Consider the following 14264-nt stretch of genomic DNA (forward strand, 5'->3'; position numbering starts at 1 on the left):
AGGTTTCTTTTATAATAGATTAGATTGGAACTGTATTTTTCTCTGATGTATTAGCTGTAGCAGAGCTATTATTATTTCTTTTTTTATTTTGGGATGTAGGGGATTGATCTGTTACACTTTGACATTACTGGCTTTGTAATATAGGAGATAAATAGAAAATTCAAAAAATTCAATATTATTTCTGAGAAAAGTGTTTTAAAGTAAATCAGTGATTGAACAAATGATTAACAAGAGTAAAATGTATTTGTCTTTTTATTTTATTATGTTCAGTTCAAAAATTTTTATTAATTATATGCTAATGCATAATCTTTTATGTATTTTATAAATTAGAAAATAAATTTGCATATTATTATATTCTTGTGGTTAATCTTTGGGATTAGATTAAACAGATGCCTTTTGTGTATAAATATATTTATATTAAAATTCATTTGATATGTGTATAAAGAAATGTGTCTTATTTTCCTGTTCTCTTGCTGTGATAAAATGCTCTGAAAAAGCAACGCGAGGAAAGGTCACAGTTCACATTAGCCTATGTAGTCAGCACTCAGGAGATTGGAGTTGCTGGTCACATTGCATCTACAGTCTGGAAGAAGGGGTAATGGATATCTACGATATCTGCTCCTCTTTTGGTACAATGCAGGACCCAAGTCCAGGGAACAATACTGTCCAACTTTTGAACCTGCTATACACCTCAATTAACCTACCTAATGAAATACCCCTCCACTGGTACACAGGTGATTCTAGACTTGTCAACTGGACAATCAAGATTATCTATCATTAAATATATAGAGTTGTAACTCTGAGCACTATTGAAATATGACCTAGAACTCTATTTTTATTCATATAATTAGATGATTGTTTATTTATTTCATGGTGTATTTACTAATGAAGTATTTCAGGAAGTAAAATAATCAAAGTCTTTATTTAGAACAGTGGTCCTCAGTTGAAGAAATGATTTGTTGCAAAGCCTAGAGAAGGCAGTTCTTAGTGTGAAAACTGGATGAGTGTTATCTCACCTGGCATTTATAGCAGATGAAAATTCACTTCAATGTTTTTAAGAGTTATTTAGCTTAATTTTATGTATGAATGTTTTGCCTGCTTGTATGTTTGTGAACCACATGTGTTCGGGACCTCCAGGGGCCAGTGGATGGCATTCAATACCCTGGAACTGCAGTCATTGCTGTGAGTCTCATTGTGGATGATTGGACTCACATAGGCTGGTGCTCTTAACCACTGAGCCTTCTCTTTAATCATTTTATTTTGTTCAGTGTTTGCTTGTTTGTTGTTTGTTATAAACAACTAATGGTTGTGTAAACCTCAATATGTTATAGATTCCATAACATAGCAGTAAGGAGATTATGTATGAGAGCACAAAGGGTAAGCGAAATTAACTAGAACACAGTTTTAATATTCTTAATGCATAAAATAGTTTTAAAAACACGTTTGACTGTGATAAGAGCAATTCGCTAATCCTTACTGCTATGTCAAAAGCAATCAATACAAATAATTCACTTCCTTAGGGAACATATGCCAAAAGTGAAAATAAATAGAAAAGTGGAAGGTTCAAAGGAAAATATTAACAATTTAGAAAAAAATGGTTTTTGCTGCATTATGAGAATATATAACTTATTACAAGTTGGTAACCCTAACAATATTTTCAGCTAAGAAGGAAGTGTTCAAACATATGATCCTACGAGGAAACATTCATATTCAAATCATAATAATTACGGTTCTGTTTGTTACTGACGAAAGGTATGATATCACAGGGCTAGGTTTATCATCACTTTATAGGTGAGGATGGTTGTGAATGCTGACTCTCCTGCTTTTACTAAGTGCTGAGATTACAAATAAGTAACACTGCAGACAACTAATACTAAATTAATCTAAAGTATAAAGTGCCAAAGGTTAACACGGCCAGAGATGCATGGGGCAAATTGGGAATGGATATGAGAGTGACTTTCATAGTAATAGAAATATAATTTTACTATATTTGCAACATAACGTTTGTAAAATTCACAGAACCCTTAATACTTTCAAAAAGGATACACTTTAATGTATTTGAATATACCTCAGTGGAGTTCACCTTTCTCTTTTTAGTTACAAGTTAAACTTGTGATCTTAAGATAACTTTCAACTTCATTCTTTTAGTCCTTGTAAACAGAGGTAAAATTTGAGAAAGTACTTAGAGAACTCTTGATAAATAAAAATTAAAGATAAGTATTAGCAATCATGTTGGTGTTCATTCAGTGGCATTCTCAATGAATGTACTTATTAAAGGGATAAATGCTACACTTTTCTAAATTTTGAGACATATTAGAAAGAAGGAAAGATGCGTTTGTGTTTGCCTTAGTGTGCGAGACTTTGTATATCTTCTTGCCTGCTTGTTTGTTGTGGTAGACACTGGGAATCAGGGCATTGATAAGATCTACAACATGGCTGACTTTATGTAAATAGGAATGATTCAAAACCATCTTTTGCAATTGCTCTTAACATTCAGATCATTTTCCCAATTAGAGAAGAAAGTGTTTGACAAACTGTTTGGGTTTCATCAAATTTGCAATGTTTGAAGAACAGATCAAGATGTTTGATGAAAATAAGCAGCAGCTGTATTCGCCCTTCCCCGCCGCACACAGAGTTATTTGGGAGTCGTTCATAAATCCTTATTGCTCACTGACTCAGTGAACAGATGGCTCTTGGAGGCCATGTTGATGGCCAAGAAATCATCTCATTATTACCATGAAAAGCATCTTCCTCTCATCATCTAGATGGATGGTACAGTGGTATTTCTAGCCCCAAAAGGTGCTAATTAAAATTTAAAGACTGTTATTTCTTTTTTTCAGAGGGAATCTTGATGAGAATCAGGGCATCACCCAGCCTTTAAGCTTTCCAATTCTTCCTGTTAGGATACTTGATTTTAATCTCCAATTTTAAATTCTTAATCTGCAACTAGACATGTTGGCCCCCATCTGTCATGCGACCTTCTAAACATCCATCTTCAACTATATCGCAGATGCTAGAGGAAGAGTGGGGGAGGAACCAGTTCTTATTGAGTGCAAGATAATTTATATGCATTATTGCATCCTTTTTTACATAAAGTTGGAAAGTCTTTGGCAACAGTAAGTATATACAAGCTTTCAGATAAGATCCAAACTAATTTAAAACTACTTTGAATATTTGTTTTGCTATAAAAATAACTAAGGCAATCTGGCTTAATAGAATGAAATGGACTTTGAAATCTAATTAACCTGGATTCCCTTCTTCATTCTCTTCTCACTAATCATTTGCCTATGGAAAAATATTTTACCTATAAGAATATATATTTAATGGGGAAAATAATATTTTTGGTTATAGTATACAAATGTAATGAGCAGAGATGTATGTGAGCTCATAAATGAACCTGGCATGCAATTGGCATTTATGAATACAAAGAACCTTTGTTTTGCATTAGAATTTGATGCCAATCAAATTAACTGAAAAGTAGCATGGTATGGTATTAAAAGACTGATTTGAAATTCTGGCTAAGTTGATAATTTGTGCAACCTAATGGAGCCCTAAGACATGGCAAAGAGTATGATTTAAAAGTCTTATTTTCTGGAAACAGTGGGTGGCAGTGCTCAAAAGGTAAACTGAAGTAATATTTGAAATAGTTCTGTGGATCACATTGAGGTTCAAATTTATATGTAATAAATCCTGCATTTTTCTTCAGTGTAAGGCCATATAGTATTTGTATCAGAAATGTTACTTAGTAGCAATCAGTACTTCAAGAATTTCTGTTTTGAACAAACTATACCATGGGTATAGGGATGTTATAAGATTGACATAATACAGATATTCTATTAACCCCAAACCATCACAACACTTGAATCTTTAGCTCATGCAAACTTAAACTAAAGTCTGTCTAGTGTTATGAACATGCCTGTATCAACACCATTCCACAAAGATGAGAAAGTAACATGGAAGTCCATCATTCTTAATAAAAACTTCCTGTGTTTCAAGCTATGCTGTCATTGTTCAAATTTCTCCCATGGAGCTACAGATGGGAGAAGTTGGACAGAGTTCAGATTAGTGAATCAGCTATTAATGAATAGACATACAAGATTCTAGCTGTGGTTAGGTCAACATCAAATAACCTCAGACTAATGGGAATCTCTACTGATACCACAATTATAACATATTAGAAAATTCTCAGAATGAATAATTGGATATCTCTTCTCTTTTATATTATTCTTTAGATTCCTAATAACACCTATCCTGTCCAAAATAATGCACAAGTCATGTTACATTTATATAGTATGTTAAAGTTCAAGTATTTTCTAGAACATAAATCCAGTTATGCTGTGATTTAAATATTGTATACGTATGTGTAAAATGTTTGGCTTATCTCTGACTCTTGCCTCTATCAAGTTGTTGCTTTGAGAACTGCTGATCTTAACAACAGTCTTTTGAAAAAGACCGAGAAGAAATGGCCCTATTATGAATAGTACCAAAAGGAAACACGCACAGTTGCTTATATGATCTCTGAGACTCACGGGCAATAAAGGAAAAATGTTTTTGTTTACTGGCAGGTTTGCTGTCACCTCAAAGTTTTTATGAAGCTTCCTGGTGATGCTACCATTCGCCCGAGAAAACACAATTCAATATTCACCTCCATTTTAAAATTAGCAAGTTAATTATCTACATTAAGCCTTTAGAAAAATCATTGTGTTTCAATCTACTTGCTGTAATGGATACAAATGTACATTATCAAGGGCTTTCAAAGGAGACTGTCATATTTCCATTGTTTAAAGCAAGTACACCTGAAGTTTGATGGAGGTGGGGTCTTGGACTGCTAACTAGAAGTCAAATGTAATTTTCAGAGAATAATTTGTGTATAGACCAAGTCAAGAGGGGTCTCAGGTTGCTCAGTTATTCCCTGTACATGTTTGCCTCTCTCCTTATCTCAGTCCCAGTTTCTTCTTGTTGCTATGCTAAAACATCAAGACAAAAGAAGCCTTAAAATAACTTATTTTAAAGTACAACTTTGGGTTGTAGTTCATCATTGTGGGCAACTAGTAGTAGTCAGGGTTTGAAGTAGGTAGCATCCACAGTCAAAAGCAGAAAATGCCTAGTATAGTTTTCTCTATTATTGTACAATTTATGGCCCCAGAGCAGGAAACAGTGTTACTCACATGCAGGTTGTGAATTCCCATAACAAGCAAGGCAATGCACACAATCTAGACAGACCCTTTGATCATCCCTCTTAACAACTGATTCTAAGTCATGTCAAGTCGACAGTTAAATAGGATTGTCACCCTGAGAGTATAGACGTCTACACAGTGAGATGTCTAAAACCTTTTGAAATACAGGTGAGGAGCACTTCTAAATGTATTCCCTTCAATTTTGATAATGCTGGAACTTCTTTACTTTTTCAGACTTAGTTTTCTTTTTCTTTCTTTCTTTTTTTAATTTTGAGTTTCGAATTTTCATGGAGAAGAGGAACCTAACTTTCACCATTGCAATCATTAGTTAGAATAAATATTCTGACTCTCTTCCTCCCCTAAAAAGTTGGCTCTTAGCCCCAGCGTCTGTGTTGATAATCACGTTTTGTGCTAACAGGAAAATATATTCATTATCTATTTTCATATAACAAATTCCAAAAATGTAGTTGTTACAAATAATATTCTTTTTATTGTTAATTTTCTGGTACAGTAAATCTAGTGCAGGGTATTGGGTTCGCTATTTACTGTCCTCAGGAGTTCACTGACTATCTTGACTTGGAATAGGATCAAAACATTGGGGACTTTCCAATGTTATGGACATACATGTGATTTCTGGAAAAAGTTGTTCTTCATAGTCTTTTAGGATGAACACTTGCAAAATCTTGTCCAAAATGTCTAACCTGGGTTCTTTAGTAGATCAGTTTTCAATATGGCAGTATGATTCTACAGAGCACGCATCAAGGACCTGTAGAAGATGTAAGCCAAGATGTTAATATAGACCTTTAATATCTAGCCTTCGAAATGGAAACTTTGCTTCTAATATGCTGTGCTCTTTATACGTGGGTCAACAGGCTTGAGGCATATGAAACAGTAAGGGATTACATAGAAAAAGTTAAAAAGCAGGTTTAGAAATCAGGTAAGGAAAAATGTTTCTCATATACTTCCAAAATCATATCTGTCAAACATTTTCTTAAAATAAATTAAAACCAATTACAGACTTAGAAATTGTGGAAATCTGTAATGACGGCAGAAATAAACATGTTTTATTGTATTTACAGTCTCCTAAAAGACAAGTGGGAAACATCCCATCAAGGTTGAAGAGATTAATATTATGCAAATAATAATTCATGGAATGTGATGCAGCAGAGTTTCTTGTTCTTCTAGATCACATAGAAACATGTGTTGTAAAGAATTGATGACAAACAAAAGGTGAATTAAAGAATACTCATTTTTTGCACATTAAAAAACAACATGCATATTCTCAGAGCATGAAATTGTTCCATCACTTAGTGTTAATACAGGTAGAATTAGGATTTGAAGATGGGCCTTTGTAAGTTATAGCAGCTTTCTCCTTTGGCTATTGTACAACAGTTTACTATATTTAAAAGACCAAAGAAGATGGTGAAGTCCTAGATTATTCATTTTTACAGGTGCAGACTGATGAAAAGTCAGGCATATAAGAGACATAAAATTCTATGAATAAGCAGACAGTTTCATTGGTTAATATTGTTATTCTGATATTTTGATAGAAATTACTCTAGTCAGAACACATTCACATTATTTATTCTAGGGATGCATTAAAATGAGATGAAAAATTGTGGACCTTTAAGCAGGAAAAATGAACTATTTTGTTTGTGCATAAGGAGTGATAATGAAAATGCTCAATGTTACCTTTACATAAACTTCAAAATTATCACTCTGACCAGAAGAATTCTTCATAAAAGATACAGTCGCACACACATACAAGCATACACACACACCCATTAACTTACACACACAGGCACAAATGCACGCACATATGCATAAATTTAAACACACAATAAAACAGTAAACTTTATAATACCAAGTGATATTTTTCATGATAAAAAAAAATATATATATCACAACCCAAATGAATGACAGTCATTCCATGAAAATGACAGTTGAAAATTCATTTCTTATATCTGTGAACAAGTATTTGTATCAGGTGAACGTAAGAGGAACAAAGATTTGTGAAAATTGCTAAGGAAAGTGTACGAATGAGGATGTGTGAATCACTTTATGAAGTAAGTTCACTTTACTTTACGGAGTGATGGTCATATTAAACTTTAAAGCAGGTTCAAACCTCCTTATCATCACTGAGTGAGGGATTTGGAGCGACAGTTCAATATATGGTGTTATACTTTATTTATAATTCACAAGTGGCTTTGAAATTTTGACTTCACCCTTTCCTCTGGTGGCTGTCAGTTTCTATTACAGCTGACACCTAAAGGACGGATTGAGTACAAGAGTAAAAAAAGTAATTGCCACAGTGAGCTTTGATGATGTAACCAACTCATCAGATGACTGGAACAAGTCCTTTTATTTCCACTTCTGAAGGTCAAATCAAACAGTGTAGCTTTGTTCTTTTGTATTAATGTGTTTGTTTCACAACAAGGTACTAGTTTCTAATTCATGTTTCCTCTTTTGCTTTTTACTGTGTTTCTTTTCCCATATACTTCTAAATCTTATACATTCCATCTCTAAAAAAACTTTCACACACATCAGTTTGGGTCTTAGAAGTTGGGGACTGGAGTTTATCCCTGTAAAGATCCTGAAGGCACATTTAGGAGAAATAACCCATGTGATACATACATATGCATGTGTATCTATAAAGATATGCTTACATATGTAAATAAAGTGTGTGTATATGTTTGATAAACATAATTGATATTAAGAATAATCAAAAGAGAATGGTAAATAAATGAAACAGCATGATTCACGCAACAAATAATCCAAAACCAATTCCAATCAAGAAAACAAGCAAACAGCAACTTTTTTGCTTATCTTTTATCTTCTATTATTTCCTCAAATGATTTTGCTTTGTTAAAATGTACATACTAAAATGTTATCATGACTCTTGGTAGGCAAAAATTGAAAGCTGTGGTCAAAGATCTTCTCCTCATGAAATGGACATTCTAGTTATTGACAACCATTAGATGAATAATAGTCCAGATAAATAAATTTATAATAGATGCACTAAAAAGGAGTTTAGAGAACTACGAACCATAATTCTGTAGATTTATGACTCTTATATTACTTATCGCATATTAGCTACTTTTCTCAACACTATGGAAAAAATAATCTGACAAAAACAACTTAAGGAATAAAGACCTTGAGTCATGGTCTAAAGGAATACAGTCCATCATGGTGGGAAAGGCACGGGCAGTAGCATGAGATATATGATCTCATTGCATCTGCAGTTAAGAGAAAAGAGGAATGGATGCTGGTCCTTAACTGCCATTCTCCTTTTATCTTGTATTCTATCTCTAATCCCACAATGGCAATGTTACAATGTTACTCACACATTAAGTGGTTTTTCCTGTCTCACTGAAACAGCTCTGAAAACAGCCCCCAAATACACCCAGAGGTGTGTCTCCTATATGATGGCAAGTTCAGTCACACAATTTCATCACAAAGTATTCTGTAATATGATTTTATTTTGAGAAACATAACAATAAAGAGTGTAAATCAGAGGAGCACAGACTTTCAAACAAATAAATATGGATTTGAACACATAACGGATACTTTCATACCGTTTTAACTTTTCTTTAGTATTTAATTGTATTTATTCTTCTTCTGTAAGAGAAAACTTCCTACATTAGAATTTCGGTAAAAAAAATATGATATGATGTGTTAGAGATTTGCCAGAGTTGTTGTGTAATGTGTTCTTAATAGGAGGCATGGAGGAAGTAATCCTCTGGTGTGTTTTTCAGAAAAGCTGATAACATTAGACTCAGGAGTAGAGCTCAGAACCTTGTGGAATACCCACAGCAAGGAAGAAAATGGAGTTCGGGAGATAAGTAGGAAAAAAAAGATTAGAGTTGTTTAAGAGGTTAAAGCTCATGAGAAATTCAAAGAAGCTACTCCAATCGTTATCACCTTCTTATTCCACAGTTTAAAACAGAAAAGTGCCAAGGAAGGTAACGGTGAGACTGAAGCGGTGGAATTAAGTACTCTACTAAGGAATGCCACATCTGGCTTTTATCATCTTCCTCACATACTCTCCTGTCATTGTTTCTGACTTGGAAAAATTTTATCAATTATTATAGCACATTGATAATATCTCTCGTGATCTCAAATGAGGTGATCAGAGTTTATACTAACTTTTCTCCTCATGGATGGTCATCACACTCAGACTCCACCTTTTGGTTTCAAAGAAAAAATGCACTTGCTATATTCACCATCTTCATTCTTAGATAGACAAAAACCATTTAGGGGCTTAGTAAATGCAGCAGCTGTTTAAATGTCTGCTATTCATGAGAACGTGAGTTCAGATCCCTAGAACCCACAAAACAATGGTGCCATACATCTACAACTTACTGGGCAGCCATCCTAGCTGAACTAACGGGTCCCATGTTCAGTGTGAGACTATGTCTCACCAAAATAAGGTGGATCACAAACAAGTTGACACTTAATATTGACCTCTGGCCTCCATGTACATACATTCAATAATGCACTCCTGTACACACACACACACACACACACACACACACACACACACACACACATAGCACTTGGAAAAATTCATTTAAAAAGTCTAACAAAGTTCAAAAAGAGCTGGGTTTCAGCACGCAAATGCTTAGTGTGTATCTGATGAGAATGCTATCGTGATGCTGTCCCTGGCTTTCATTTTGAGTTTTATTCAAAGAATTCATCCTGTATATATAACACATCTCCCTAAATCATGTTTAGTTCAAGTCTTCAGTGATGGTGAGTGTGATACTTCTCAGCTTTTCTTACAGAAGAGAGTCATAGGGCCTGGGTTCAGAGCCTTTGTCTTGGTTTCCTCAAAAACCATTGATTTTAAGATTTTTGTTACTAGACAAACTTTAGGAATTCTTTCCAAAATACTTAATGTGACCTGGCTCTGAACCTGACAAAAGACTGCACAGGAAAGAAAAAATATATAATTCTTTACTTTTTCTTGTGTGTGCTTCTCTATTTGTTTAGATTGCAAGAACTAATTTAAGACCATGGGGTGGGTAAAACATGATAAATTAAAGTCAATGGTAAAGAAAAGAATTTCAACAAGAATGTTGTATAATAAAAATAAAACCAATTATGTAACCATAAGACTAGGTATAAATATGTCAATTTAAATAGGAGCCAGTATAACAAATGTGTAATTTCAAAGGCCTAATATAAATAAACAAAATCGATATTAAAGAAATCAACATATATTACAAAAATAATTAAATTTTATTGCTAACCCTGATAGCTACTATATATTTATGTGGAATTTTATTGGGCCATGTTAATAAAATATCAGTGATTTCTTGACTTTTGCAAAGCATTTCATCATGTTAGTATTCTATTCCTTTCATATAACTTGAAATAATTATCAAATATTTCTGAACTGCATTTATTTGAATAAATCCATCAGCCTCGAGGAAGTAGAAGTCATGCCACTTCCCCTCCCACCTTTAAAATATTAATATTATTAAACTCATTTAATTCGTTACAGAAACACATTGGACTTAAAAGGTGGTGTACATGAGCACCTATACTTTTGATGATGTTTTTCTCGTATTCTTGTAGGACACCACGGGTCCAGTCTTCATTTTCTTTTTCTTAACTACTAATTATGTATTCAAGCAGAACAGTTCTTCCAGTCGTCAGAATTACTTTAATAATCCAGTATAGTTTTTTGTGTTCAGAAAATGCTTTCTAAATTCTACTCTTCATGCAGTTACCAAGTTTACTTTTGACTATGTCAGTGTATTTTAGACATAAAAAACAACAAAATAAAACAAAAACCTACTTTTTAGAGATTGGAAGCTAATATCCTTACAACTGAATAGAATATTGAAAGCAGGAGTATTGCTCTTCTACTTTAATCTAGAGATCCTGATACTCTCTGGAGTGTGTGTGTGTTGTGTGTGTGTGTGTGTGTGTGTGTGTGTATGCATGTGTGAATATATATGTGTACATATATGTTTAAAGAGTGGAAAGATGTTTCAGCATTTTAAACAGATCATTGATTTAGTAATGATTATCAGCTATTCACTCCTTAACAAATATGCTAATAATTCCAAAGACCATATTTTCACAACTACTGTTGCTATTCTGTATCTGGAAAAAAAAAAACACCCATTCTTCCATGATCTAGACCAAAAGACATATTTGTGTTATGATTACTCAAAGTCTTGTTTTTTTAATATCAAGCTGTTATAGATGAAAACAATTATTATTCTGGAAGAGACCATTCTTGTTATTTAGAAGATGTCATTATATTCGATGTATGAATGTAGCTGGGTACATCTCAATAGCAAAGATTTTGGGCTCACGTGAAGAGATGTCACTGTATTGTTTATTGTTCTTATCACTATGGTCAATTAGCTAAAAAAATAAACAAAGCAAAGCAAAACAATACACAGTTTTATGGGATGAAGTGTTTATTAGGCTTGTAGTCCTAGGGTATAGCCCATCATGGAAAGGAAGTTCTGGAGCGGGAGTATAAGGCCCTGGGGCTCACACTCAAGAAGTATGATTAAAGAATACTGTTGCGGAAGGGGGAGGAGGAGGGGAGGAGATGGAAATTTTTAAATATAAAAAAAATAAACCATAAAAAAATTAAAAAAATAAAAAAAGAAAAGAAAAAAAAAAGAATACTGTTGCTTAGCTGGCTTTCTCTTTTTGTCCCTTTTCTTCAATTGAAAACATTATGTCATGGATGGTTCCACCATTCATAAAAGCCCTTTCCTCTTCAGCTGAAACATGGTAGAAACACTATTACCTTATTTGAGTAAAGCACAAGTTTGATATATGTTATTGGGAAATTTAATACACTGTGATTTCTACTATTGTGAGCAATGACCTAGAGATGTCAGCTAAGTGTAATTGAATTCACTGATAGGTTTATATTTTTCTCTGTTATTTCTGATATTCACACTTATTAGACCTTCTCTAAAAGGAACAATTAATAAATAAATAACAAGCAAACAAATAACATTCAACTGAATGAACATAAAAATGCAATACGCCAAAATATGCAAATTACAAGGCACTGTTGAAAGGAAACTTAAATTTAAACATTAGAAAAAATGGGGACATAAGCTATTTAAAATAATCCAGCTCATACTTATTAATAAATAAAATTAACACATGGATAAGAGAAGAAAAACATAATTAAGACTAAAATTCATATGCAAAGACATATCATTATTGAAAAATCAGCAGACTAAAGAGAAGTATTTGGAAAAATTGCCAAAATTGTTCAACTCTTCAAAGCCTGATAAAGAAAGAAAAATACCACAAATTGTGTACATCTTAAATAACAAAAGTTTTTAATCCCAATTCTGCATGGCACAGAGGAAGTAAATACCATTCTGAGACCTACATCTGCATTAATTTTCAAACTCAGATGAAATTGACCAAGTCCAAAAAAAAAAAAAAAAAAAGAAAGAAAGAAAGAAAGAAAGAAAAGAATAAGAAAAAAGAAAAAGGCTTCCAATATGAAATAGATGGTTTGAATATTGTTACACCTATTAAGGACATTGGATATAAAATTAAATCACCCAAAATAGAAGTCTCCATGGCCAGCTGGTTTCACTGGAGAATTCTAACAAGTTTTAAAGACAAATTAGCACCAACTTTACACACGATCTTCCTGGAAGCAGAAAGATACAATTCCTAATTTAATTTATAAAACTATGCTACTCTTAGTGCAGATCTAGGTAAAGTTAAAACCAGATTAGAAAAAAACAACTTCTGAGTGTCATAGAATGTAAGAATTTAGGGGGCGGGGAGCAGGGACAGGGTATCGTGATTCCCAGGCTAGTTACATATTATGTACTAGACAATAACACTCAAGTTCAGGTTCCCTAGAACGTACTTCTTCTGTGCTGCGATTACAGGCATGTGTCACTGCTGATTTATGTGGTTCTGGCATTGAATTCAGGGTGTTGTTCATGCTAGACAAGTAATCCATCACTTAGCTATCTATATTACCAACTAAAAAGAAAAGCAGTTGAAATATTAGGAAATATAATGCAGAAATGTCTAAAATTGTACACAGTGGTTAAGTGAGATATATTCCCAGGTTGCAAGTCAAGCTCAGTGTGTCACAGGCTAAAAATGAAAAGTACATGATCAAATTAATCAATTCAATTCAGACAGAACATTTGATAAAGCTCAACGTTGATTACAGATACAAATGGGGAAAAACAGAAATAAGCAGTGCCTTTGCAACTCGATAAACATATACAAAACACCTTAATTAACATGTCTGGTGGTATTAAGGAATAATACACGGCATCTTATTGTTGTTAAGAAACACGATGCTAGAAATTCAAGCCAAAGAAAATAACAGAAAATAGAAATTAAGGTTCTACTAAATGAAAATGAAGAAATTTGAAGATATTAGAAGATGGATGACTGATATAAATAAAAAATTCTGGTAAATGACTGAAAAAATCCAGAAGTAATTATGCTTTATGAAGCAGTGAGATGTATACCCCAGAAATAGAGAGAAATATAATTTCTCATCACTGAAAAAAAAAACTGAAAATCTTCTATGTAAATTTAGCAAAACATGTTCATGATTTGTTTACTCAAATCTATAAATGCTAATGAAACTTAAAGATCGAAATAAATCTGCAAGCATATCATCCTATTGGCTTCAATACACAGTAAAGATGTTCTTCCCAAATTTATATGCAAGTTAAGAGTAACTTCTACAGCCGTTCCAGCCATGTATTTTATTGTTATTTTTGAGTGCCTCACATGTACACTTGGCTGGTTGCTAATGTGCTATGTAAACCATGCTGCTGCCCACACTTATGGCTTTCCCCTTGCCTCTTGCACTGCTTGAATTGTAAGTATGCATCACTAGGCAAAGCTCCAGCAACATATTTTTGGGTATCACTAAAAATTCGTGTCAAAAGACAAAGAAAATAGAATAGCTAAAATAACCAAAAATTAAGGATGGGGGAATAATGTGTTTTTCTTATTTCAGCAGTTACTGTAATTTAGACTGGGTGTTTTTTTTTTTTTTTTTAAGAGACAGACACAGAAGTCATCAGAATAGAAACTAGCCAACCCAGA

The sequence above is a fragment of the Arvicola amphibius genome, chromosome 15 (assembly GCF_903992535.2).
Source record: "Arvicola amphibius chromosome 15, mArvAmp1.2, whole genome shotgun sequence".
NCBI lineage: Eukaryota > Metazoa > Chordata > Mammalia > Rodentia > Cricetidae > Arvicola > Arvicola amphibius.